This window comes from Cryptomeria japonica, chromosome 3, assembly GCF_030272615.1.
Source record: "Cryptomeria japonica chromosome 3, Sugi_1.0, whole genome shotgun sequence".
In the NCBI taxonomy this organism is placed as follows: domain Eukaryota; kingdom Viridiplantae; phylum Streptophyta; class Pinopsida; order Cupressales; family Cupressaceae; genus Cryptomeria; species Cryptomeria japonica.
Genome location: NC_081407.1, coordinates 774,849,869 through 774,877,580, shown reverse-complemented (window position 1 = coordinate 774,877,580; position 27,712 = coordinate 774,849,869).

The window sequence follows — 27,712 nt, the reverse complement described above, 5'->3', positions numbered from 1 at the left end:
GACCTTGAGTCATTTCTCGTGGCAGAAGTATTGATAATAACTAGGGGTTAGGTTCATCTGCTAGTGGTAAACTTGCGTTTGTTGCAACATTTTCTTGTGTCGTTGTATCAAGAACTGTATCTTTTTGTGACTTAGTGCTAGGCTCTTGCAGGAGTTGTCTCATGTCTTCCCCATCTGATTCCACACTAGGCGATGTTGGTAATTGATTGCTTGTTTGAGATGAAGAGGGAAACACTCTTGTGGACAACTCCCTTTGAGATATGTAGTCTGATGGTATCCTTGGTCTGTTCAGTATATCTAGGGTGCAATGTCTTACTTCCGTGATATGCGGTACATTCTTATACCCTAACCCTTGATTCCCTAGATTGTCATTAGGAACAATGGGTTGCAATCTTCCTTGTTTCTATAATCCCAAGCCTGTGGTACCATCATATCCATGTTTTTGAAGCATTTTGAACCCATTGCCATACCGATCTAGGGGTATCCTGGGTATTGTCATGTCATCTTCTTCTCTGTATATCCAATGATTGACATCTTCATTCAAAGATTCTTCTTGTAAGTCACCCCATCTTATGAAAGAGCATGAGTTTGAGTGTCTAACAATTTCCTTTCCTTTGTCTTGTTTCATTACTGCATTTTGAGGCTTCCCAAAAGACCTAGGAGAGAGATAAATGTTGTCCCTTTGAGGTACTTGAAATGGAATACTCTCTAGAACCAATATCTTTTATCTGTAAAGAAGATGTTGTAGGCACATTCTTCTGTGTTTGTGTGATCGTTAATGACTCCATTTGTGTAGTGAGAGGTTCTTTTTGATTAATTGGTACTTGATTATCCACACTTTCTTTCAAGTAATTACAATGTTGGAATAGATTTGGATCACCTTTTATAGTGATTTCAATGTCGTTATACAAGAATTTGACACACTGATGAAATATCGATGGTACTGCTTGCATGGTGTGAATCCATGGGTGGCCCAATAACATGTTATATCCCAGTTCTCTGTCCAAAACCTGAAAAGCGACCTCTGTTGTTATAGGTCCTATTTGTACAGGTAGCATTACTATACCTTTTGAGGGATGTTCTTCATCATCATATACTTTAATATTTATTCTCTTTGATGAATCAATATGAAGCTCAGAATATCCCAATGCCTTAACCAGCTTTAAAGTACAAATGTTGAGACCAACTCTTCATCTATGAGTACTCTTCTAATTCATCTCTAGCTTGAAGATGAAAATAGAGATTAGAGAGATAAATGATTTAATTAATTAATTGATTGAATTAATTAATTTAGCATCTGCTTGCACTTTGACTTAGATTTTCAATTTAATCTTTGCATGAGATTTCAAATAATTGAATTTATTTTAAATTCAATTTAGTATTTGAATATATTTAGAACTTGACTTTGATTTTGAATTTGATTTTTGAAATCATGCACATGTGTTTGAAATTGGAAGAAATTAGAAAAAATAATGAAATTAGAAGAAATAATGAAATTAGAATTCGGGGAATTGGAATTAGAAGAATTAATTAGCTAATTAAATAATTTAAAGAAACTATTTAATAATTAAAGTCCATTTCTAAAATAATTAAATTCTTTCTTTAAATTATTTAATTAGCTAATTAATTATTCTAATTCCTATTCCCCAAATTCTAATTTCATTATTTTTTCTAATTTCATTCATTTTTCTCTTTTCTTCCAATTTCAAACACATGTGCATGATTTCAAAAATCAAATTGAAAATCAAAGTCAAGTTGTAAATATATTCAAATACTAAACTGAATTTAAAATAAATTCAATTATTTGAATAAATCTCATGCAAAGATTAAATTGAAAATCTAAGTCAAAGTGCAAGCACATGCTAAATTAATTAATTCAATCAGTTACTTAATTAATTAAATCATTCATCTCTCCAATCTCTATTTTCATCTTCAAGTTAGCTTTTTCTAAATAAAGTTTTCTTTGTCATCTTCTTAATTTCCTCCAATTATTCTTTTTCTTCCCTCGGTTAGCTTTTTCTTCCCTCGGTTAGCTTTTTCTCAATCAGTTGATCAATATGTTCCACCTTTCAATCAATCTCATCCAATAATCTATAAATTGGGCATTCAATCTTCATTTTCAACAATCACGAACTTTGAATCTTAGTATCAATTGCAAGTTGCTAGCGTAATATCTGAGAGCCATCATACCACAGAGAGGAGAAGAGTAATGAAAGTTATACACATTCACAAAATAGGGAGTTTTTGATTGAATTACTTTATAATTCCAATTTTGATTTGATTGTGTTATTTCATTGTCTGTTTGTTTGAATTCTTTGATTAGATAGGGATTCATGATTTCCCTTTGAATTCTAATTGATGCTTTAGAGATGAATTCTTTTACATGCGACATTTTGGTGAACCCAATGTGAAAACTTAAGAAGATGACAAAGAAAACTTTATTTAGAAAAATAATGATTGGAGGAAATTAAGAAGATGGCAAAGAAAACTTTATTTAGAAAAAACTAACTTGAAGATGAAAATAGAGATTGGAGAGATAAATGATTTAATTAATTAATTGAGCATGTGCTTGCACTTTGACTTAGATTTTCAATTTAATCTTTGCATGAGATTTATTCAAATAATTGAATTTATTTTAAATTCAATTTATTATTTGAATATATTTAGAACTTGGCTTTGATTTTCAATTTGATTTTTGAAATCATGCACACGTGTTTGAAATTGGAATAAATTAGAAAAATTAATGAAATTAGAAGAAGTAATGAAATTAGAAATTGGGGAATTGGAATTAGAAGAATTAATTAGCTAATTAAATAATTTAAAGAAACTATTTAATTATTTTAGAAATGGACTTTAATTAAATAATAAAGATTATTTAATTTAAAGGATTACATCATAATTAATTAAATAATAAATATTTAATTGATATTTAGAAAAGGGTTGAATGATTAGATGATTAGAGATAGAAATTGAAAATAGAATTAATTTATTTTAATAATAAAGATTATTTAAATTGGAGAATTAATCAGAATTAATTAAACAATAAATATTTAATTAACATTAGAAAATGGTTAAAGAGATTAAATAATGATAGAAAAAGAAATAGAATAGATTGATGAGGAAATATGAATTTAGAAGAATAAGATTAATTAACTTAATTAAATAATTATAGAATTATTTAATCAATTAGAGGAATAATTAGTACATGATCAATGAGACATTTTTAGGTGTCTACATTTGCCCATCTTTGAGACAATGTCGAAACAACATTATTTCAAAGAAAATGATAAACTCTGCCCCAGTATGCCTTGGTACCACTGTATAGTGTAAATATGTCCCCTTGGAAAAGGTGGTCGAAAAATTCAAAAATTGAGATCATATTTTTGATATCAGTATAATGAGCAATCATGTGAAGTTTCGTTCAATTTTGAGATCCTTTGAGTAGGCTACAAGTTGTTTGAAATTGTCAGGGACCACGGGCGTCAAGGTGTCAAAAAACCCTAATTTTGAGCTATAAATAGGATTTTAGGTTTTCATTTGCTCATTTGCAATGTGGGAAGTTTTTGGTTTTCTTTGCGAATTATGTGCTTTCGTGCGACTATTTGATCATCATGGCTAGCTGTAGAGCTCAATTGCACCTGTCTGACCGAGTACGATCATATCAGAGACCTCCTGGTACGCGTGACATGGTATTTTTCAAAATTTTTGCATGATTGTTTGCCTGTTTTTTGCTATTTTTCAAAAAAAAATGCACTGTCCAATTTTTCCTTGCATCATGCATTAGCCTGTCGATTTTGATGCATTGATACTAAACATACCACATTTGTTGTAAATGCATCGCATTCATGCTTATCATACTACATTCGCTATAAATCTTATGCATTACCTCATTTCTTTATGCATTGGTGCTTAATGTTACACATAATCCTTTATTGTTCCCCATTGGTGTGAAAAATCACGCATTTGTTGTATGTGAAGGTTTTTTGTCATGTGTCTAATAATTTTTTATGTTCTCGTGATCCGATATCTAATATTTTTAACATTTTCTCTATGCAGGAGAACATTGGAGTGCTATACTACCGACAGAGCAGTCCCCGTGGACTTGATCTTTGTGTCGATTTACTTGATGAGGAGATCGAGCATATTCGACAACTTGGTTTATATTACGTGTTACACTTGCCAGAGGTTACGACCAATAGGGCCTTGATTACAGCTTTGATAGAGTGATGGCATTCTGAGACACGTTCTTTTCATCTTCCTACTGGTGAGGCATCCATTACCTTGGAGGATGTATTGTGTATACTGCATATTCTGATTCATGGTGAGAGAGTTGTGTATGACCATGACGATGACATTGCTGGATTATGTGCCCTTTTTGAGTGTGAGATACAGGATTTGTAGATCAGTGGTCGGTATGATATCCCTTGGGCTCGATTAGATTACGATGATCTTACTATTGTACTATGCAGTGTTATCGGTGGTTTGTTGATACCTGACAGACGAGGTCGTGGATTTCCAATTGGATGGGGCAGAGTGCTCCATGATATGATTGTGCATGGATGAGTATATGCATGGGGTCCGTGTCTTCTAGGCATGGTGTATTATCAGATGCACGATATTGTATATCTTGGATACTAGTCTATCATTTGTGGTGTGACATTGCTCTAGATGTGGGCATGGGAGCACATTTCTATTGCGAGACCTAATATTCATGTTGACTTGCAGCCTAGTGAACCTTATGCTTATAGGTACATTGTGGATATTAGACACAGGTGTTTAGGTAACACCTTATATTGGAGACATCATCTTGATATTCTGCAACATTTTATTTGGAGACCATACTTAGATTGCCTTGGTTGGGCGGATGATGTAGTGTACTTTCCTTTCTATCAACAGAAGAGATATCTTATTGGTAGGAAATTTGAGACACAACGGATTATTGAGATGTCTCTTCTAGGATGGGTATTGAGATAGTTCGGGGAGGTATAGGTTACACCAATGGTTACTACTTATTTTGCTCGTGTATCTCAGGAGGTATCTTATTGGGGGGTATGTATATAGCCACATATTTCTTATGCTAAGTTTGATGCTCTTCAACCATTACTTTGGGATTTGGGTAGAGGTGCAGCAGATCCAAGGGCTATGCCCGACTATGATGCATGGTGGGCCAAACATAGGCCTATTCCACTTACTGATCCTATTGTTCCGATTACAACACAACAGATTTGACATCCTAGACAACACCTGAGGATAGATAGGGAGGATAGAGTTGGAGGAGGAGAGGAGGGTGGATTAGCTAAGGGGGGAGATGTGGGAGGTGGGGGAGCTGAGGAGGGAGAGGAAGAGGGAGGAGATGAGGACATAGACATCGTTGGAGACACTGAGACTACTAGAAGCGGAGATGACGATGATTCTTCAGGGTCATCAAGTAGTGAGGATGGTGACTATGATGATGATACTGATATGCCAGAACTGCAGGACGTGCCTACTGCAGAGAGTGGAGGAGGATAGGTGGGTGATAGGGATGATGATGATCCATAGATTCTTAGAGCATGGATTTGGAGTCTAGAGCATGAGGTCTCCAAATGAGATGTTGAGCGAGAGGCTTACCGTATAGACTACAGTGCACTAGAGACCGAGAGGGATCATCTCCAGAGGTAGAGAGATGAGGCAGTCAGGAGAGCTCAGATCACCATGGATGCATATGATCAGCTATTCAGACCAGCAACAGAGGCACGTAGCCAGGCAGATAGATATTTTGTTGCTGCATAGGAGGCTATTTATTATCGATAGGCTTATGAGAGAGCTATCCATGAGGGTTAGAGAGATCCTAGTTTTAGTGCCTTTATGGGGAGATCGAGTCGATCTACTTCTCAATGGACTAGTAGTGGAGGAGTCATGGGTCCACCTCGACATCCTGGGGCAGGATCTAGTGGGCCTCTTAACAGAGGTAGTGTCATTGAGACATTTTGATCATGTTATCTGAGCCTTTGGGCTTGTTTATTGTATTCACACATATTATATATGATATGCAGTTTTTTGGCGGTGATCTATTATGCTTTGCTTCCTATATATGTTAAATAATGCTATGAGTTATATTATGTATGTGTATATGATTCATGAATGCTTTTATGAATGCAGTGGTTTCTATATGATTCTATGTGAACTATGAATGATGTTATGAATGCAATGGTTTATGCAATTTAAAATTATATGGATGCATTTTCAAACTATATGAATGTACTTTGAAAGTATATGGATGCATTTTTGTTTTTTGTATGATAATGCCAGAATATACATTGAGGAAATGTTAGTAAGATGAAAGAAAGAAGAGATTGATGAAAGAATAATGTTAGAAAAGAATATGATTTAGAAAGAAGATCGGAAATCAACAAACTATCAAGAAACATATGAGATGAGAATGAAATTGAATGAATCACAAACCCGTGTCATTTATTTTATTACACAATATATATTCATCACTGAGCCTTATTATTGAACAATGAAGCTTAGCACATCAGGGTATAAGGAACCAAGATGTAAAGACATCTCATTGAAGAAACAAACACATAGCAGACAAGGAGTGAACCCCTCCATTTTGGGAAATACACTACGAGTCAAGGTATGTGTGGCATTCAATAGCTGAATGCTCCTATCACAGACACCCACTAGAGAAATTTCCCTAGAACTTCATCGGTTCACACCACAAATAGCAAACAATGAAAAAGATAATGCCCATCATGGATCCTCTAGTCACTTGTGGACATCCTTGAGTACGATAGGAACATAATTTGTCACCAAATGATAAAAGATAAAGACTGACCCGGACAAAATTCAGCAGCTATATTGACCTTGTGCCTTCGTTCTCAGTTGCTTGATGTGATGGTTGATAATGTCTGATCTCATAAAGTTGTGGACCCCGTTTAAGACTAACCAGTCTGATTTCTAGTGTATCCTCTTTTGTTTAAGACAAGTTAATGATCACTTGATATGGATATGATATGATTGATAAGACAGTTTGATTAGTTGATTACAAATGTTTGACTGGATAGTCGTATCCTTTGTTAACTTCGTGCGTAGCATTTGTTGGATATCTACTAGGGTATTTGTTTCTTGCTAGACATTTTATTGCAAGTTTTTTGATTGATTTTTTATTTTTAATTGTTTAGTTCTTTTCCAAGAGATTTTTCGATGTTTTTGGATTATGTGGATTGATATTTGAATGTTTTTTATTGATTTTAGGATATTTACCAGATGTTTTTGGTATTTTCAAAGGATGTTATATAAATATTTTTGGTATTTTCAAAGGACATTTATATGAATGTTTTTGGTATTTTCACTACTCTTTCCAATGTTTTTGGTTTAAGTTTTCACATATTTGAATGTTTTTGATTGATTTTTTCAGGACTTTTTATAGATGTTTTTTGTTTTTCAATTTTTCCACTGTTTTGAATTTTATATTTTTCAATGTTTTTGGATTTTTAAGTTTTTCACTGTTTTTGGATTTTTTCGAAGGATGTTATATGATTTAGTTTGGATTTTTTCAGGACTCTTTATGATTTTGTTTGGATTTTTTCAGTTATGCCCCCAGTGTGCAAACTTGTATGACATGATGATCTGTGAAATGCATGTGGAGACAATGAATTTTTGACATGACCTATGTTAATGCAAGATGCATGATGAAGATGCCTTTCCTATTCGAACAAGGTCGACTATGTTTGTTTGGCATTTCGTAATACACCAAGTGAAATTGGAGGTACAAAACATTTCATAGATAAGAGGTCAATCGATCCCTAAGGTCCCTTGGAACATCCAAATCAACACACTTAGTGACTAGGATTTACAAATGGAGATGCAGAAAACTTCCCCATTGGTTCTTGAAACTTTGATCTTCTTTTGCCCATGTGTGTGCAGATGAGTTAATTCCCTCTCTTGTATTCACTAAAGATCCTTAGCATCCTATATGACTAGCTACATGGATTATCCTAACTTTAAAAGTATCTCGAATAGAGCCTCACTGCCAGCAAGCTTTTAGAGCTCCGACGAGGTTATAGACTATAATTTCTCAAATATTGCTCCATTTCCAGGAGGTGTTCATAGACCTGATGGAGTTACTTGCATGTTCCCATAGTCAAGCTTTTTGTTGCACTTTCATGTGTGATATTTCAGTTATATATCATTTCTCTTTTGCCTTGAGATGAATATTTGACATAGCTCTTTTTCTTTTATTTTCTTTCCTTGACTTTGTAACTAATGAAACCTACTTTGGTGTGATAATTACAGCAACAATGAAGCAAAATTTTAAATTTTTCACTAGTCATATGATCAACTAGGTGTCTAAAATGAATTAATGATTTTCTTAATATGTTTGAGATATAGCAATTGATAGATTTTGGGTTAACAAGTCTTAAATAGTGAAATCACTACCCAACCATAAGTAAAGCGTCATCACAAGGTAATGTTAAAAATGAATGACCTTAGAACCTCAAAGACTTCATGTCTGAATATCTAAGAAAGGAGATGACCCTTGTTTCTCTTAAATGCAAACGAATGACAAACTTGGATAGTTGTCTTGTTTTATTGGTGCTGCTATGTAAAATTAAATATGATGTGCCTAGAAAGAAACTATATGTAATATAGTGCTTTGAATAAAATGATATGCAATGTGGAAAGTAAAACCTAAACTAACCCAGCCCTTAGGTATAATATTGTTTAAGGTGCATGTTGTTCATAGCATCAGAGAGTGGATCTCCCTCCATGGTAGCCAAATTACAACTAGTAATGCAATTTGTGGATGCATTTTTTTCTTGTAAGGTTTAACTCCTGGTAGCAACGGTAAATGATGTAACACCAACTTAGGATCTAAGCCAGACATATCTGCATAGGACCAAATGAAGTTGATAGGACGTTGTTTGAAAAAATGAATGAACTTGTTCTTTTATTATTTGTTTCATGATTTTTCCAAGTGGATGTTATTCACAACCTCTCCTTCTGCTATATTTACCTCTTCAGTTTCTTCTATAAGCAATGCTGAATTTTCTCTTTTGATAGGGAGGTTACCTAACTCACTCTTGCCATTATGGTTATTTTGATATGTATCTTATGTGATAGAGGTACTTGCCTCTCCAAAGTATGTCATCCTATCCAGGTCTACAACAAATCCTGCCTTGTGATCACCTTTTGGAAATCCCTCTTTGACTCCGAGGAATTTTGCTATGGCTTCATCATTTTCAAACCAATCCAAAGTTGGTTTGCCTTCTTTCCCCCAATCAATTAAGTGTGAGTGTATAAGGGGTACTCCCTTCTATCATAAAAAATTATGATAACATGAGAACTTGATTGTTTGAGTGACTTGGTACATTTTCATCTTTTGTAGGCTTTATTTGATACATTAGTATGACACTTGTTCGTGGGTTGGAATTATGGAGCGATAAGAACTCATAGTCATGAAAGTTTGTCTCACTTTCAATTTATGTTTCATCATCTGAGGTATTATCAATTATCTCTTCTTGTTCTTGCCTCTGATATTGTTGTAGATTGGATCGTCTTCTTTGCACAATAGTTACCCTTCTTAAGCCTGGTATAAGTCATTGCAATCTTTCTTCATCTAATTCATTAGGTTGAGCTTGAGTCACTTCCTAGGGAAGAAGTATTGATAATAACTAGGGGTTAGGTTCATCTGCTAGTTGTACACCTGCGTCTGTTGCAACATTTTCTTGTGTCGTTGTGTCAAGAATTGTATCATTTTGTGACTCGGTACTAGGGTCTTGCAGGAATTGTCTCATGTCTTCCCCATCGAATTCCACACTAGGCAATTTTGGTGCTTGATTGCTTGTTTGAGATGAAGAGGGAAACACTCATGTGGAGAACTCCCTTTGAGATATGTGTTCTGATGGTATCCTTGGTCTGTTTAGTATATCTAGGGTGTGTTGTCTTACTTCCGTGATATGCAGTACATGCTTATACCCTAACCCTTGATTCCCTGGATTGTCATTATGAACAATAGGTTCTAATCTTCCTTGGTTCTGTAATCTCAAGCCTTTGGTACCATCATATCCATATTTTTGGAGCATTTTGAGCCCATTGCCATATTGATCTAGGGGTATCTTGGGTATTGTCATGTCATCTTCTTCTCTATATATCCAATGATTGACATCTTCATTCAAAGATTATTCTTGTAAGTCACTCCATCTTATGAAAGAGCATGAGTTTGAGTATCTGATAATTTACTTTCCTTTGTCTTGTTTCATTATTGCATTTTGAGGCTTCCCAAAAGACCTAGGAGAGAGAGACAATTGTTGTCCCTTTGAGGTACTTGAAATAGAATACTCTCCACAACCAATATCTTTTATCTATAAAGAAGATGTTGCAGGCACATTCTTCTGTGTTTTTGTGGTCGTTAATGACTCTATTTGTGTAGTGAGAGGTGTTGCTTGATTAATTGGTACCTAATTATCCATGCTTTATTTCAAGTAATTACAGTGTTGGAATGGATTTGGATCACCTTTTATAGTGATTTCAATGCCGTTATATGAGAATTTGACAGACTGATGAAATGTTGATGGTACTGCTTGCATGGTTTGAATCCATGGGTGGCCCAATAACATGTTATATCCCAGTTCTTTGTCCAAAATCTGAAAAAGTGACCTTTTTTGTTATAGGTCCTATTTGTACAGGTAGTGTTAGTATACCTTTTGAGGGACATTCTTCATCATCATATGCTTTAATATTTATTCTCTTTGATGAGTCAATATGAAGCTTAGAATATCCCAATGCCTTAACCAGCCTTAAAGTACAAATGTTGAGACTGGCTCCTCCATCTATGAGTACTCTTCTGATTCTTCTCTTATGTATGTAAGCTTCTAGATGTAGCAGGTCATTATGGAGTAGTCTATCACTAGGAATGTCCTGTTTTGTGAATGCAATGCGAGTACCCTATGCCAAATTCCCTACCATGGATTGGTAGGCATTTTCATCTATATCTTTGTCCACTACTGAATCTTGAAGTGCTTTGTCTATAATGGCTTTATGAGTGGGTGAAATACGCAAGAGTTCAAAAAGTGATATCTGTGTCGGGGTTTTCTTGAGTTGCTCAACAACATTATAAGTCCCTACTATTGGTGGTAGGTTTGGTGTTACTCCTTGTAAAGTTACCTTTGATCTGCGAGTAACTACTGTACAGTCTTTGTCTCTAGGATTTATTTTGATCGTAGCCACTGTATCATCTCTTGTGCAGGAACTCTCGGTACCATATGTTGTTTTGTTGAGGTTTATGTTATATCCCTCCTCATAGTCTTCATGTGTAAGTTTAACATCCATGATATATGCTATAAGTTCATCTTCAAATCATCCTGAATGAAATGGTTTGTCATGCCCCCAGTATTTGAGACAAAGATTTTTGTCTTCATCATATTTTGGTGCTTCTAATACCATGCAAATTTGGTTATCATCTGTGTGAGTCTCTGGATGGTGTTCATCTTTATCAAGTGTTTCTTGTGAATCATTTTTTATTACATCGCCTGAGCTAATGGCATGAATAGTATAATTGTATGAGACTTTTGTGTAGTTAGATGTATTATCTTGTGTTCCTAATGTAGTAGCCTTCCCTTTGTCATGTTTGACAAATGGATCCTTAAAGATTGTGTGATTCGTGTTTGCTGAAGTTTTATCCGTATTGATCGTGATGTCACCTTGGTCTATCATATCTTGGACCAAGTTTTTCAACTTATAGCAACTCGCCATTTTTTGACCTTTAGTACGATGATAATCACAAAAATCATTATCATTCCATCATGTGGGTTTGAAAGGACTTGGTTCATATATTCTTATTTTCGGAAAACTGATCATGTTTGTCAGTATTAACTTTTTTAGCGCTAATTCAATAGGTTCCCCTAGAGGTGTGTAATTCCTTATTGGAGCATTTACCTTGGTGTATTTTGTGTTCATGTTTTGTGTAGCATTTACATTTGTTGAGGCAGTGTTATTCTCAGTATGTGGATGTAATTATTGACTTGTACCTTCTAGAGATAAAACCGGTTGAGTTCTATTCACTGTACGAGCATCTACAACACCATTGTTGGTCACATTTTTGTTTTCAATCAAAATTTGGATTTATCATTGTTGTTGTTGTTGCCATACTTAATGAGACCTTGTTCTACTAGTCCTTTCTCACACTTTAGAGCTTTTTCAGTGATTTTTTTAAATGTGGTCAAACATTGCATTTGTATTGGGTACTTGATCTTAGGGATTAAGTTTTGTGTGAACATATCCACTTGCTATGTTTCTGGAATAATAGTCTTGCACCTCCTATAGAGAGATCTCCATCATTGTATGAAGGATGCAAATGTTTCATTATCATATTGTTTCGTGGCACACAAGTCCATTAAAGTGACTGGGGTTTCAAAGTTATGTGAAAAAATTGCAATAAAGTGTTCAACTAATTCTCCCCATAATGTGATAGTTGGTGGCAAATGTGAAAACCACTCTAAGGCTGAGCCTGCCAGACTTTTAGGGAACAACCTCATTAGGTAAGTGTCTTCTATTGCGACCTCTATACATGTCGTAAAAAACTCTTTGATGTGGTCTCTAGGATCACCCTTCCCTTGATATCTGTCAAATTTTGACACTTCAAAATATGGTGGGAAAGGCAGCATGTATAATGTGTGATCAAAAGGATAAGGACGTAAGTCATGCATTGTGTAGCTCTTTTTATCGTTACCGGTCTACATAGTCGTCACTTCTTGTTGCAAATTCTGTAATTGTTGTGTCAAAATATTTGTTTGGGTCAAAGGTACACCTTGTGTCTGTGTATGTCCCACAAAAGGATTTGTGGTAGCATAACTAGGGGGTTGTTGGAAGGTACCATGATTATAATTTTGTGTGTTGTACGTTCCACTAGGTACCGTGAAATAAGTGATATGTGAACCCATATTTGGCTAAGTTGTACTTGTTGTATTAGTAAGACCTATATTTGCATTTTGAGGAATATATGTTGATCTTATAGAATAGGAAACCGAAGTTTGGGTTGCACTTGTTGTATGAGGAATCTGTGTTTGAACAGGTGCTGAGACACTTGATATTATCAGTATGGTCTGTGTTGGTGCGCTAACATTTACTGTTAAAGATGATGCACTCGACTGAGAGTTCGCATTTGAACTGACATTTGTTTGTATAGGTGCATTCTAAGGAAAACTAGAGGTTGTTGTTTGCATTTGTGTTATATGTGGTATTTGACTATTATATTGACCTAGAGTATTTCCTAGTGGTAAGATTTTTGTGACATCAAAATCTTCAAGTAGTTTCGCCCCATTTTGTAATAACAATGAGATATATTTGTCCCTATCACTATGTATAAGTGCATCTAAGATCATAAGGACATGTGGGTCTTGTTGAACTGATTCAATCTCTTCTCATGTTAAATGTTGTTGTAGTTCATGTATTGTGGGCATTGCCTGAGAATTTGACTATTGACTAGTTGATATGTCCATATTCCAAGTTGGGTTTACAGACTGGTCATTGTTTGGGTCCATTATACCTTTATCCTTTTGTGACCTTGTGATGGGCATTTAAGACTTCTATATGAGGGTGGTTCTAGAACTTTATGCAAGACGACAACTAATGCTAGACTCTAGACCTAAGTATGGGATATGCAAGACCAGACTAGACTTTCTATTGAGGATTTAGATGTGAGACTTGTTGAGAGTTTTGAGTTTTATGCAACACAATTTTTTTAAGTTCTTCTCTTAGATGTTCTGCAACAATTTCTCTATCAATCCTACAGGCAATTTTATACTCGATATTTATCTCATACTTGACTCCTCTATACTGGGGTGCATTTCTCCTTGATTCCTAGGCTAAGTTATCTAGACCATCAATAATTTCTCGTTGACTGTCGTTTGGCACTAGATTAGGTTGCTCGAAGGGGAGAAAACCATCACCTGGTAGACCCATTAAGACGCATGCTATGACTTTGTAGGATGATTATGCAAATGACAATTGACTAAGACAGACGTGTATGAGGTCTAGACAAGGACTGATATGACGTAAATGAGGACTATGCAAGGAATTAGGACGATAGTAAGGATGTAAATGAGGACTATGCAAGGACTTAAGATGATCATAAGGACATAAATGAGGACTATGCAAGGACTTCCTATGGTCACAAGTATGTAAAACCTTGAGTTTTGATGTTTCAAAAAATGGACTTTGTTTTCAGCAGTTTTGTATTTAGCACAAGTTTCATGTTTTGCCAAGTCTGAGAACAATTATTTGGAGGTAAATATAGTTGAATGAACTGGTTTTTCGAACAATCTCAAAGAATTTAGAGATACGCAGGATATGGCCTGAAATAGCCCAAATAACCGACTCAATACTGGTCTGATACAATGATACATAAAAAGACACAAAATACAATCTTAGGCTGAAAATTGGAAACCATTCAAATGAGGCCTTACAATAAAATACCGAAACAAAATGAACAGATAGAGAATCTGGCAACACTGGCTCCACTCCACGACACACACTTCTCGGGCATGCCAATCTCTCTTACCCTGAAGATCCAAAGATCTTATAACCAAGAGATTTATGTATCATAATGCAAGGTACATGAAGGGTATCTATGGGGTACGATCCACACTCCTGGAATCACTAAATGTAGTGTTTTGGGATACTAAGTTGGTTCTTATTGTAAAATTTTGAGGGGTCCTGATCCAACAATGGATTCTCAGAGCAAGCCACTTAAGACTTTAGTTGAGCTTATCGGTGCAGGGAAGGCCCCCACATATGTCGAATTCACCCAACACTCTAGTCGCCTGACCAATATATTTATATAGTGGCTCAAAAAACCCGCTCGAGAGTACGCTGGGAGAGATGATATCCCCAACGTATCCCAATTTGAAGTACCTCTGTGGGGTGATGAAATCCCCAGTCAAAGATACCCCTCTCTACGTGAAATTAAAAAATTGAGTGTCGTTGTCACCTCCTTCCTTTCTCCCAAGACCCTGAAGGTGGGTGGAAAGTTAGCTAATGCAATAGTAGGTCCACCCCAAACACGTTAAAAGTTCTTTCTCTTAATAAAATCAAATGTTATTTAATCTATGTGCAACCTGATTCACGTTCATTTTAAAGTCCAAATTGAGGTGTTGAATACGCATGTGCATATCAATTTTAAACACCAAACTGAAATGTGAAGGCATGCATATCAATTTTAACCATTGTTGATTTTAATCCCAAACTGAAGTGTTATGCATGCATGTCAATTTTAACCAATGTTGATTTTAATCCCAAACGGAAGTGTTATGCATGCATGTCAATTTTAACCAATGTTGATTTTAAGCACCAAAAAATGAAGTGTGAGAGCATGAGTGCAATTAATCTAATACTAATTCAATCCTTTTTGTAAATTTGCCATAGGCTGCAAACAGATGATTAGTAGTAAAATTAAATCAATAAAAAAAATAGAACCCAAAATTAACAAAAACGAATGCGTTACGATACTTGCGCTATTGTGTGACCCTGAATAGGCGATTGCGTAATTCTGTTAGATCGATTACGTGATCCTGACAAAGTGAATGTGTGATTCTAACAGGTCGATTGCATGATGATAAAAAGGCAATTGCATGACACACAAGCATATAACAAAAAAAAAAAAATTGAAGCTAAATTTGATCAGAAACCTGCAAAATAGATTGTGAGGCTCTAGCTATATATCTCATTTTCCATTCAATGTTAACCAAATCATATTTCACTCGATATGAGAGAACTAAGCTATTGTATCTGTCGATGGCTAGTTGATCTTCCCAATCTTGTATTTGGTTTTCTTCTTTGAGAATTCTCTAATAACGTTTGTCTGGTCTTCTCTACTCCTTTGTCCTTCTGGCACCTGAAATCATGAATTGTATCTTACGTGCCATAAACTGTTATAACAAAACCATGCAATAAAAATAATTTGTCAATAAAAATAATTTGTTTCTAGATTTACTCAATTTCATGTAGAATTATATAGATTAGAGAACAAAAAGGAAATAAAAATAAAAATAACAGAACAATAGTTTTCCTAACGAATGCGTAATAATCTCAGAGTGAATGTGTGATCCTGAGAAGTTGATTGTGTGATCCTGAAAGGTCGATTGTGTGACCTTGAAAGATCGATTGCATGACCATGAAAGGTTAGTTGCGTAGTTCTATCTATGCGATTGCGTGATGATGCAACCACAAATGCGTGACGAAGAGATCTGTTTTTGAAATCCAAGCAAAACCTGCAAAAAAGGAATAAATACGTACGATCTGCAAAAATAACATAGAAAACAAAGAAGGTTAATTAGTTGTTGTTCATGTTGGTTTCACCAAAATTTTGCATGTAAAAGAATTCATCTATAAAGAATAAATTAGGATTCAAAGGGAAATCACGAATCCCTATCTAATCAAAGAATTCAAACAAACAGAGAATGAAATAACACAATCAAATCAAAATAGGAATTATAAAGTAATTCAATCAAAAACTCCCTATTCTGTGACTGCGTATAACTTCCATTGCTCTTCTCCTCTCTGTGGTATGATGGCTCTCAAATATTACGTTGGCAACCTGCAATTGACACAAAGATTCAAAGTTCATGATTGGTGAAAATGGAGATTGAATGTTCAATTTATAGATAATTGGAGAAGATTAATTGAAAGGTGGAACTCAGGTGAGCTCACATTAAAATTGATAGTTGAATTATTGATTTAGAGGTGAAATTGAATAGATTGAATAGATTAATTGAGTCAACTGATTGAGAAAAAGCTAACTGAAGGAAGAAAAAGAATGATTGGAGGATAATTGATTGATGGCAAAGCTAACTAAAAGATAGAAATAAAGATTCGAGAGATAAATGATTTAATTAATTAATTTAGCATGTGCTTGCATTTTAACTTAGATTTTCAATTTAATCCTTGCATGAGATTTAATTCAAATAATTGAATTTATTTTAAATTCAATTTAGTATTTGAATATATTTAGAACTTGATTTTGATTTTCAATTTGATTTTTGAAACCATCCACATGTGTTTGAAATTGGAAGAATTTGAAATTAGAAGAATATGAAATTAAATGAAATTAGAATTTGGAGAATTGGAATTAGAAGAATTAATTAGCTAATTAAATAATTTAAAGAAACTATTTAATTATTTTAGAAATGGACTTTAATTAAATAATAAAGATTATTTAATTTAAAGGATTAAATCACAATTAATTAAATAAAAAATATTTAATTAACATTTAGAAAAGGGTTGAATGATTAGATGATTAGAGATAGAAATTAAAAATAGAATTAATTTATTTAAATAATAAAGATTATTTAAATTGGGGAATTAATCAGAATTAATTAAATAATAAATATTTAATTGACATTAGAAAATGGTTAAAATGATTAAATGATGAAAGAATAAGAAATATAATGATTAGATGATTAGAGATAGAAATTAAAAATTGAATTAATTTATTTAAATAATAAAGATTATTTAAATTGGGGAATTAATTAGAATTAATTACATAATAAATATTTAATTAACATTAGAAAATGGTTAAAATGATTAAATGATAAAAGAATAAGAAATATAATGATTTGTAAGATTATGAGGAAATATGAAACTAGAAGAATAAGATTAATTAACTTAATTAAATAATTATTTAATTATTTAATCAATTAGAGGAATAATTAGTACATGATCAATGAGATGTCTATAGATTATAATTATTTAAAAAAAAAAATAATTGAAAATCTACCTATTCCTTATCATAGATCTATGAATTATCTTTCCAATGCCTATAAAAAATCAAAATTTCGATATAAAATGCAAAAGTTATGCCCAATTTACTAAAAAAATAATTATTTTTTCAAAATGGATATCCGATTTTAACCGGATATCCAATTTTAACGGATATCTGACTTTAAAACATAAATTTTTCCCTCCATTTTTTCATTCAGGTTTGCTTTGGGATTCGACTTGGAAATGACAAGCCTGGAAAGTCAACTGAAAAAATGTGTTTTTCAGTATTCCTTGATTTTCCAGACTTTACACTAGTGGCTGACGATTTTTTTTATAGCCAAAATTGATAAAATGAAAAGGGTTTTTTAAGGACGTTCTCAGCTTTCCAACAATATAAAGCTTGACTTATTTTGACTTTAATAAATAATTAAATATTTATTTTCTAATTGAATTCTGCTAGAAGTCCTGATTAATAGACTGGTTGAAAAACACTCATAACTTTCAAACGGTATAACATTTTTTGAATCCAAAACATGCGTCACATCCTATGCTTCATCTAATATAGGGAAAAAAAATTTTAAAAATGAATTTCATAAGGTTTTGACCAAGTTAGGGTGGTCAGACGTAGGAGTTCCTGAATTTCTAAAAAGTTGTAGTAAAAAATTCATAAATAATTATTTACTTTATAAAAAATTATAAAACAGTATGTGTCACATCCGGACATGAGTCTAATACTTATATTATAAATATTATAAAAAAATATTATGATTTAATTGTGATTAGGGTGGTCAGACATACACCTACTTCTTATCTTTTTACTAAAATTTTAGTACCACTGCATTGAAATTTGAAAGTTTCATCAAATAGGATTTTTTTTTCCAAAAAACAACTAGTAGCTTAGAAACTAAATTCAATTTTCTATATATTCTCTTCTTACATATTTTAAAAAAAATATTCATAACTTATTCAATTTTTCATGTCAAGTTGCATAACTTTGATTTTTTCAAATTTCATTGCCACTTAAGGGCCTGTTTTGGCACACCATGATCCTGCACATACCCATGAGTGTAAATTTTAAAATTAAAATGTACCCAAATCAGATTTGAAATAATGGATCCAAATTAGACAACCCACAAGTCCAATTTTAAAATTATAAATTAGCGTTTGTTGAAATTAACCTCTAAATTTATGAAATTCCATTGGAAATTAAACTTGTAAATGTAAATTGAATTTTAAAATGCATAAACACTCAGATTTGAGAACATAAATTAAAAATAAGAGTGTAAGATGTCGAGTTCACCAAAATGTAATATGGTGAAAATTAGGGTTTCCACCACAAGGGTAATAAAAATCACTAGTTTTACTTAGGGACCAACTACATTAAAGAGAGGTGAATACAATATAGCTAACCTGGAACCAGTAAAGATAGGTCTCAGAATTTTGATTAAATTCACTGGTTGGAATCGAATACCCTCTTTTTAAGTTGAATTGTGAAGATGCTGAAATTAGGGTAAATGTGTTGATACTGAAGAGATTATGCATAAATAGTGAGCTACAGTTGTCAAATGGATCCATGAACCTCAATCTTAGCAATATATGAATGTTTAGACTTGTTCCCAAAAGGTTGACCTGAATTATCGAGACTAGAATGTCGGTCGCTCTAGTCCTCTACACTTTTCACCATCTAAAGGGGAACCTGTTTGTCTCTATGAATAATGTTGGTCCTGAAAGTTATAGCTTTGTACCTATTTCCTGCACATAGAAATAAAGGGAAAATTGTTGGAAATAAAACCCATTTTAGGAATTAACCTTGAATGAAATAATGAAAATACAAAAATAAATGATAGAAGGATATACCTTAGATTTGCAATTGTTGATGATGATGCTTTGCTTCTTGAATGTAATCACATATGTTGTATGAAATGGCATGAACATGACAAAACCCTAATCACACACACATGCTTATATATAAATGATATAATTTTTCTCCATAATGGTTGAATGAAGAATATGCAGCCTTGAAGACCTTTGAAAATGTTTGATGATGAATTCTTTATGGATGCAAGGATGCTATAATTGATTTCTTGGAGTCTTAGGATTAAAATGAATTGATTAATGTACTTATATAGGATTATCCAGTTCATTTACCAATTCATGTGGTGCCACAAAATTGAATTCCCACTAAAGAAGTGAGACCCTTGCCCCATTTTAAAATAAGGCCCAACCAAGAGCACGAGGGCTTCACTTAGTGAACCTGGGTTATATCACTTGTGTTCATGGCATACTAAAGAATCCCCCTATTTTCAAAAAATATTGCCTTAAACTCCTTTTTTTCCACCCCCTCCCAATACACAGCCTGAATTAAAAGCCCCCCTCTTTGCACAAAATATTGCATTTTTTCATAGCCCGAATTAAAAACCACCCTATTTTCATCGATGGGCGATATATTGTACCCTCATTTTTGGGATATTAAACCCCACAATATGAAATCACGTGATATGATATTGTATATTTAGTGAAGCCCCCGTGACCAAGAGAGACTAGGGCATGGGCACTCCAGTCCTAGGACCAAGGTGTGGGTGCCCTAGTTCTTATCAGTCAGGAACCTTAAATTAGCCCCAGGGAAAAGGATTAGGGATAACTTTAAGAAACCCCCCTAGGTTTAAAGGTGTAAAATCCTAGTGAATCTTTCAATATTTTGGGGGATAATATTTTTTGGTGGCAATTTTTTTTAATAAGGATAAAATATTAAATTTTGTTGGCGAATTTTTCTTAGTTGCGTAGGAATTGTACAAAAATTAAGATTGGCTGGTCTTCTTTGCACAATAGTTACCCTTCTTAAGCCTGGTATAATTCGTTGCAATCTTTCTTCATCTAATTCATTAGGTTGATCTTGAGTCATTTCCCATGGCAGAAGTATTGATAATAACTAGGGGTTAGGTTCATCTGCTAGTTGTACACCTGCATCTGTTGCAACATTTTCTTATGTCATGGTGTCAAGAACTATATCATTTCCTGACTCAGTGCTAGGGTCTTGTAGGAGTTATCTCATGTCTTCCCCATCTAATTCCGCACTAGGCGATGTTGGTACTTGATTGCTTGTTTGAGATGAAGAGGGAAACACTCATGTGGAGAACTCCCTTTGAGATATGTGTTCTGATAGTATCCTTCATCTATTTAGTATATCTAGGGTGCGTTGTCTTGCTTCCGTGATATGCGGTACATAATTATACCCTAACCCTTGATTCCTTGGATTGTCGTTAGGAACAATAGGTTCTAATCTTCCTTATTTCTGTAATCCCAAGCCTTTGGTACCATCATATCCATGTTTTTGGAGCATTTTGAGCCCATTGCCATATTGATCTAGGGGTATCTTGGGTATTGTCATGTCATCTTCTTCTCTATATATCCAATGATTGACATCTTCATTCAAAGATTCTTCTTGTAAGTCACCACATCCTATGAAAGAGTATGAATCTGAGTATCTAATAATTTCCTTTCCTTTGTCTTGTTTCATTATTGCATTTTGAGGCTTCCCAAAAGACCTAGGAGAGAGAGACAATTGTTGTCCCTTTGAGGTACTTGAAATGCAATACTCTCCACAACCAATATCTTTTATCTATAAAGAAGATGTTGCAGGCACATTCTTTTGTGTTTCTATGGTTGTTAATGACTCTATTTGTGTAGTGAGAGGTGTTGCTTGATTAATTGGTACCTGATTATCCACACTTTCTTTCAAGTAATTACAGTGTTGGAATGGATTTGGATCACCTTTTATAGTGATTTAAATATCGTTATAGGGGAATTTGACAGACTGATGAAATATCGATGGTACTGCTTGCATAGTGTGAATCCATGGGTGGCCTAGTAACATGTTATATCCTAGTTCTTTGTCCAAAACCTGAAAAAGTGACCTTTGTTGTTATAGGTCCTATTTGTATAGGTAGCGTTACTATACCTTTTGAGGGACATTCTTCATCATCATATGATTTAATATTTATTCTCTTTGATGAGTCAATATGAAGCTCAGAATATCCCAATGCCTTAACCAACTTTAAAGTACAAATGTTGAGACCGGCTCCTCTGTCTATGAGTACTCTTATGATTCTTCTCTTATGTATGTAAGCTTCTAGATGTAGCAGGTCATTATGGAGTAGTCTATCACTAGTAATGTCTTGTTCTATGATGAAGAGATTTGTTTTTGAAATCCGTGCAAAACCTACACAAAAGGAATAAATACGTACGATCTGCAAAAATAGCATACAAAACAAAGAAGGTTAATTAGTTGTTATTCACGTCGGGTCCACCAAAATTTTTCATGTAAAATAATTCATCTCTAAAGAATCAATTAGAATTCAAAGGGAAATCACGAATCCCTATCTAATCAAAAAATTCAAACAAACAGAGAATGAAATAACACAATCAAATCAAAATAGGAATTATAAAGTAATTCAATCAAAAACTCCCTATTTAGTGACTGCGTATAACTTCCATTGCTCTTCTCCTGTCTGTGGTATGATGGCTCTCAAATATTACGTTGGCAACCTGCAATTGACACAAAGGTTCAAAGTTCATGATTGTTGAAAATGGAGATTGAATGTTCAATTTATAGATAATTAGAGAAGATTGATTGAAAGGTGGAACATATTGATCAAGAGGTGGAACTCAGGTGAGCTCACATGAAAATTGATAGTTGAACTGTTGATTTAGAGGTGAAACTGAATAGATTGAATAGATTAACTGAGTCAATTGATTGAGAAAAAGCTAACTGAAGGAAGAAAAAGAATGATTGGAGGATAATTGATTGATGACCAAGCTAAATAAAAGATAGAAATAGAGATTGAGAGATAAATGATTTAATTAATCAATTTAGCATGTGCTTGCACTTTAACTTAGATTTTCAATTTAATCCTTGCATGAGATTTAATTCAAATAATTGAATTTATTTTAAATTCAATTTTGTATTTGAATATATTTAGAACTTGACTTTGATTTTCAATTTGATTTTTGAAATCATGCACATGTGTTCGAATTTGGAAGAATTTGAAATTAAATGAAATTAGAATTTAGAGAATTGGAATTAGAAGAATTAATTAGCTAATTAAATAATTTAAAGAAACTATTTAATTATTTTAGAAATGGACTTTAATTAAATAATAAAGATTATTTAATTTAAAGGATTAAATCATAATTAATTATATAATAAATATTTAATTAACATTTAGAAAAGGGTTTAGTGATTAGATGATTAGAGATAGAAATTAAAAATAGAATTAATTTATTTAAATAATAATGATTATTTAAATTGGGAAATTGATCAGAATTAATTAAATAATAAATATTTAATTAACATTAGAAAATGGTTAAAATGATTAAATGATGAAAGAATAAGAAATAGAATGATTAGTAAGATTATGAGGAAATATGAAATTAGAAGAATAAGATTAATTAACTTAATTAAATAATTATAGAATTATTTAATACATTAGAGGAATAATTAGTACATGATCAATGAGACATTTTTAGTTGTCTAAAAATTATAATTATTTTTTAAAATAAATAATTAAAAATCTACCTATTCCATATCATAGATCTTTGAATTACCTTTCCAACGCCTGTAAAAAATCAAAATTTCGATATAAAATGCAAAAGTTATTCCCAATTTACTAAAAAAAAATAAATTATTTTTTCAAAACGGATATCCGATTTTAAAAAATAAATTTTTCCCTCCATTTTTTTGTTTGGATTTGCTTTGGGATTGGGCTTGGAAATGACAAGCCTGGAAAGTCAACTAAAAAAACGTGTTTTTCAGTATTCCTTGATTTTCTAGACTTTACACTGGTGGCTGACGACTTTTTTTAGAGCCAAAATTGATAAAACGAAAAGAGTTTTTTTTAAGGACGTTCTCAGCTTTCCAACAATATAAGGCTTGTCTTATTTTGACTTTAATAAATAATTAATATTTATTTTCTAATTGAATTCTACCAGAAGTCCTGATTAATAGATTGATTGAAAAACACTCATAACTTTCAAACGGTATAACATTTTTTTAATCCGAAATATGCGTCACATCCTCTGATTTGTCTAATATAGGGAAAAAATTTTAAAAATGAATTTCATAAGGTTTTGACCAAGTTAGGATGGTCGGACGTAGGAGTTCCTGAATTTCTCAAAAGTTGTAGTAAAAAATTCATAAATAATTATTTCCTTTATAAAAAATTATACAAAAATATGTGTCACATCCGAACATGAGTCTAATACTTATATTATAAATATTATAAAAAAAATATTATGATTTGATTGTGATTAGGGTGGTCAGACATACACCTACTTTTATCTTTTTCCTGAAATTTTAGTACCATTGCTTTGAAATTTGAAATTTTCATCAAATAGGATTTTTTTTTCCAAAAAACAACTAGTAGCTTAGAAACTGCATTCAATTTTCTATATATTCTCTTCTTACATATTTTAAAAAAAATGTTCATAACTTATTCAATTTTTCATGTCAAGTTGCATAACTTTCATTTTTTGAAATTTCATTGCCACTTAAGGCCTATTTTGGCCTGTGAATACATTATAGCTAACCTCAAACCAATAAAGATAGGGCTCAGAATTTTGATTAAATCCACTGGTTGGAATCAAATACCCTCTTTTTAAGTTGAATTGTAAAGATGCTAAAACTAGGGTGAATGTGTTGATACTGAAGAGATTATGCATAAATAGTGAGCTACAGTTGTCAAATGGATCCATGAACTTGGATCTAAGCATATATGAATGTTTAGACTTGTTCCCAAAAGGTTGACCTGAATTATCGAGACTAGAATATCGGTCGCTCTAGTCCTCTACACTTTTCACCGTCTAAAGGGGAACCTATTTGTCTCTATGAATAATGTCGATCCTGAAAGTTATAGCTTTGTACCTATTTCCTGCACATAGAAATAAAGGGAAAATTGTTGGAAATAAAACCCATTTTAGGAATTAACCTTGAATGAAATAATGAAAATACAAAAATAAATGTTGAAAAGATAAACCTTAGATTTGCAATTGTTGATGATGATGCTTTGCTTCTTGCATGTAATCACATATGTTGTATGAAATGACATGAACATGACAAAACCCTAATCACACACACATGCTTATATATGAATGATATCATTTTTCTCCATAATGGTTGAATAAAGAATATGCAGCCTTGAAGACCTTTGAAAATGCTTGATGATGAATTCTTCATGGATGCAAGGATGCTAGAATTGATTGCTTGGATTATTAGGATTAAAATGAATTGGTTAATGTATTTATATAGGATTATCTAGGTCATTTACCAAATAGGCCGAACTCCAACATTCATGTGGTGCCACAAAATTGAATTCCCACTAAAGAAGTGAGACCCTTGCCCCATTTTAAAATATGGCCCAACCAAGAGCATGAGGGCTTCACTTAGTGAACCTGGGTTATATCACCTGTGTTCATGGCCTACTAAATCCCCCTATTTTCAAAAAATATTGCCTTAAACTCCTTTTTTTCCACCCCCTCCCAATACACAGCCTGAATTAAAATCCCCCCTATTTGCACAAAATATTGCATTTTTTCATAACCCGAATTAAAAACCCCCCTATTTTCATCGATGGGCAATATATTGTACCCTCATTTTTGGGATATTAAACCCCCCAATATGAACGCACGTGATATGATATTGTATATTTAGTGAAGCCCCTGTGACCAAGAGGGACTAGGGCATGGGCACTCCAATCCTAGGACCAAGGCATGGGTGCCCTAGTTCTTATCAGCCAAGGACCTTAACTTAGCCCCAGGGAAAAGGGTCAGGGATAACTTTAAGAAACCCCCCTGGGTTTAAAGGTATAAAATCTTGGCGAATCTTTCATTATTTTGGGGGATAATATTTTTTTTGGCAATTTTTTTTAATAAGGATAAAATATTAAATTTCATTGGCGAATTTTTCTTAGTTACGTAAGAATTGTATGAAAATTAAGGTAAATTTTTCATTCTTTTTGGGAAAAAAAATTAATTTTGTTGGTGAATCTTTTTCTAGTGCATGAAAATTTTTAGAAAAATTAAGGCAAATCTTTCATTATTTTTGGTGGAAAATAATAATTACATTGGCAATTTTTTTCATACTACATGAAAATTGTAGAAAAATTAAAGCGAATCTTTCATCATTTTTTGGTGAAAAATAATAATTACATTGGCGAATGTTTTTCAATTGCATAAAAATTGTAGAATAATTAAGACGAATCTTTCATTACTTATTAGAAAAAAAAAAGTATATAATATAGTGCTAGAAACACATCACATCTTCGTTGAAGTGTCTTGCATATCCGTACGAAATCTTTTAGAAACCTACTTTTTCACACGTTTAAAATCTTGATCTAAGATTCTAAGCTATCCTTTTGTATAGAAAACACTCCACTTGTCAGAGGAAGAAAAATACAGAGGATAGCACAGATTTAATATTCAATGAGAAATTGCTAATATTAATCTATGTTGATGTCCATGAGTCATGTATAGGTGTCAAGACTATTAGAATGAAATCTTTCTTGAGGTATATTTTATATCAGGAAATGGTAGAAAAGTACATCTCATACATATTAATACAGTATGTGGAATAATCCAAAGTATAGACCTGACAGTCAATTGTAGCCACTATGCAATTGGAGAAATATGGTCATTAGTCATTTCCAATTAACATTACTTAGAAAAATAGTTATATGATTTGCATGTTGCATTTCAAAATGTAGAAGATATACATATTTATAGAGAGTAGTTTGTAGGAAGTGTTATTTCCTTGCTTGCAAAGGTTTAAAAATGAAGTGCATAGAAGATGCAGCTGAATTATGACATACCGAGATATGGTTGAAGGTTTGTGGATGCCATAAAATAAACAAGATTGATGACTTACCTTCACATGGGCTTCATTGGCTAGGCAATATCATATCATGTGCATTCATATTTGAGGGTTTAATATCTCAAAAAATAAGCTCAATATATTGCCTATTTGGTAAAAAATAAGGGGGTTTTTAATTTGGGTTATGAAAAAGTGCAATATATGGTCAAAATAGGGGGTTTTTAATTTGGGTTGTGTATTGGGAGGGGGTGAAAAAAAATTTATTTTAGGGCAATATTTTTTTAAAAATAGGGGAATTATTTGGTATGCCATAAACGCACGTGCTATAACACAAGTTCACTAAGTGAATCCCCCGTGCTTACCTTGTAGCCAAAGGGGTATTAAAATAGCCAAAGATAACCAAAGGGGTATTAAAAGGCTTGAGTGAAACTATAGGCTTCAACTATAGTTGCAAATAATTCCGATTTCTTTGCCAAACGCCATTTCCTCCTTATAATGGGAAGAATGCAAAGAGAAAGTTGGGTGAAGAAATAGGAGATGCGGTTTTGGACTCAAGCATCTGATGCAGGAGCATCCCCGGTTCACAACAATCTTGCATCAACCAAAAATATTTTCTTTTCTGTTTTGTTTGTTGTTTGCATTTTCATTTTTCCTTTCTGTGTGTCTCGGTTTTGGCTCATCGGATCTTGTGGAGTTGGATTCTACTTGAAGACTTGGTCATCTTTCTTTATTTCAAGCCGCGTCTCTTTTGGATCACTTTTTGGCAAGATATCGCTACCAGCTTTCATGACAGTTTCTTGTTACTGATTCCTTTGTTACCGTTTGCTTGAGACCTATTCTGGTGATCTACCAAAACCATTTCCGAAGCTTGCAGAGCCTTGGATGTTGATCTCGATATTTCTTGGCATGTGGCCGACCTTCTACAATTCACCCTTCAGATTTTTTTCAAAGGAATCTCTTGGCGGAGGCTGACCTTGTTCATTTTTGCATGTTAGGTATTGTTCTTCGAGTTTTGATCCCTTTTGGGCTGACTCGATCCTTTGGATCGATATATATATTTGTAATCATGCTTTAGAATGTAATCAATCAGAAAATTAAGTATCA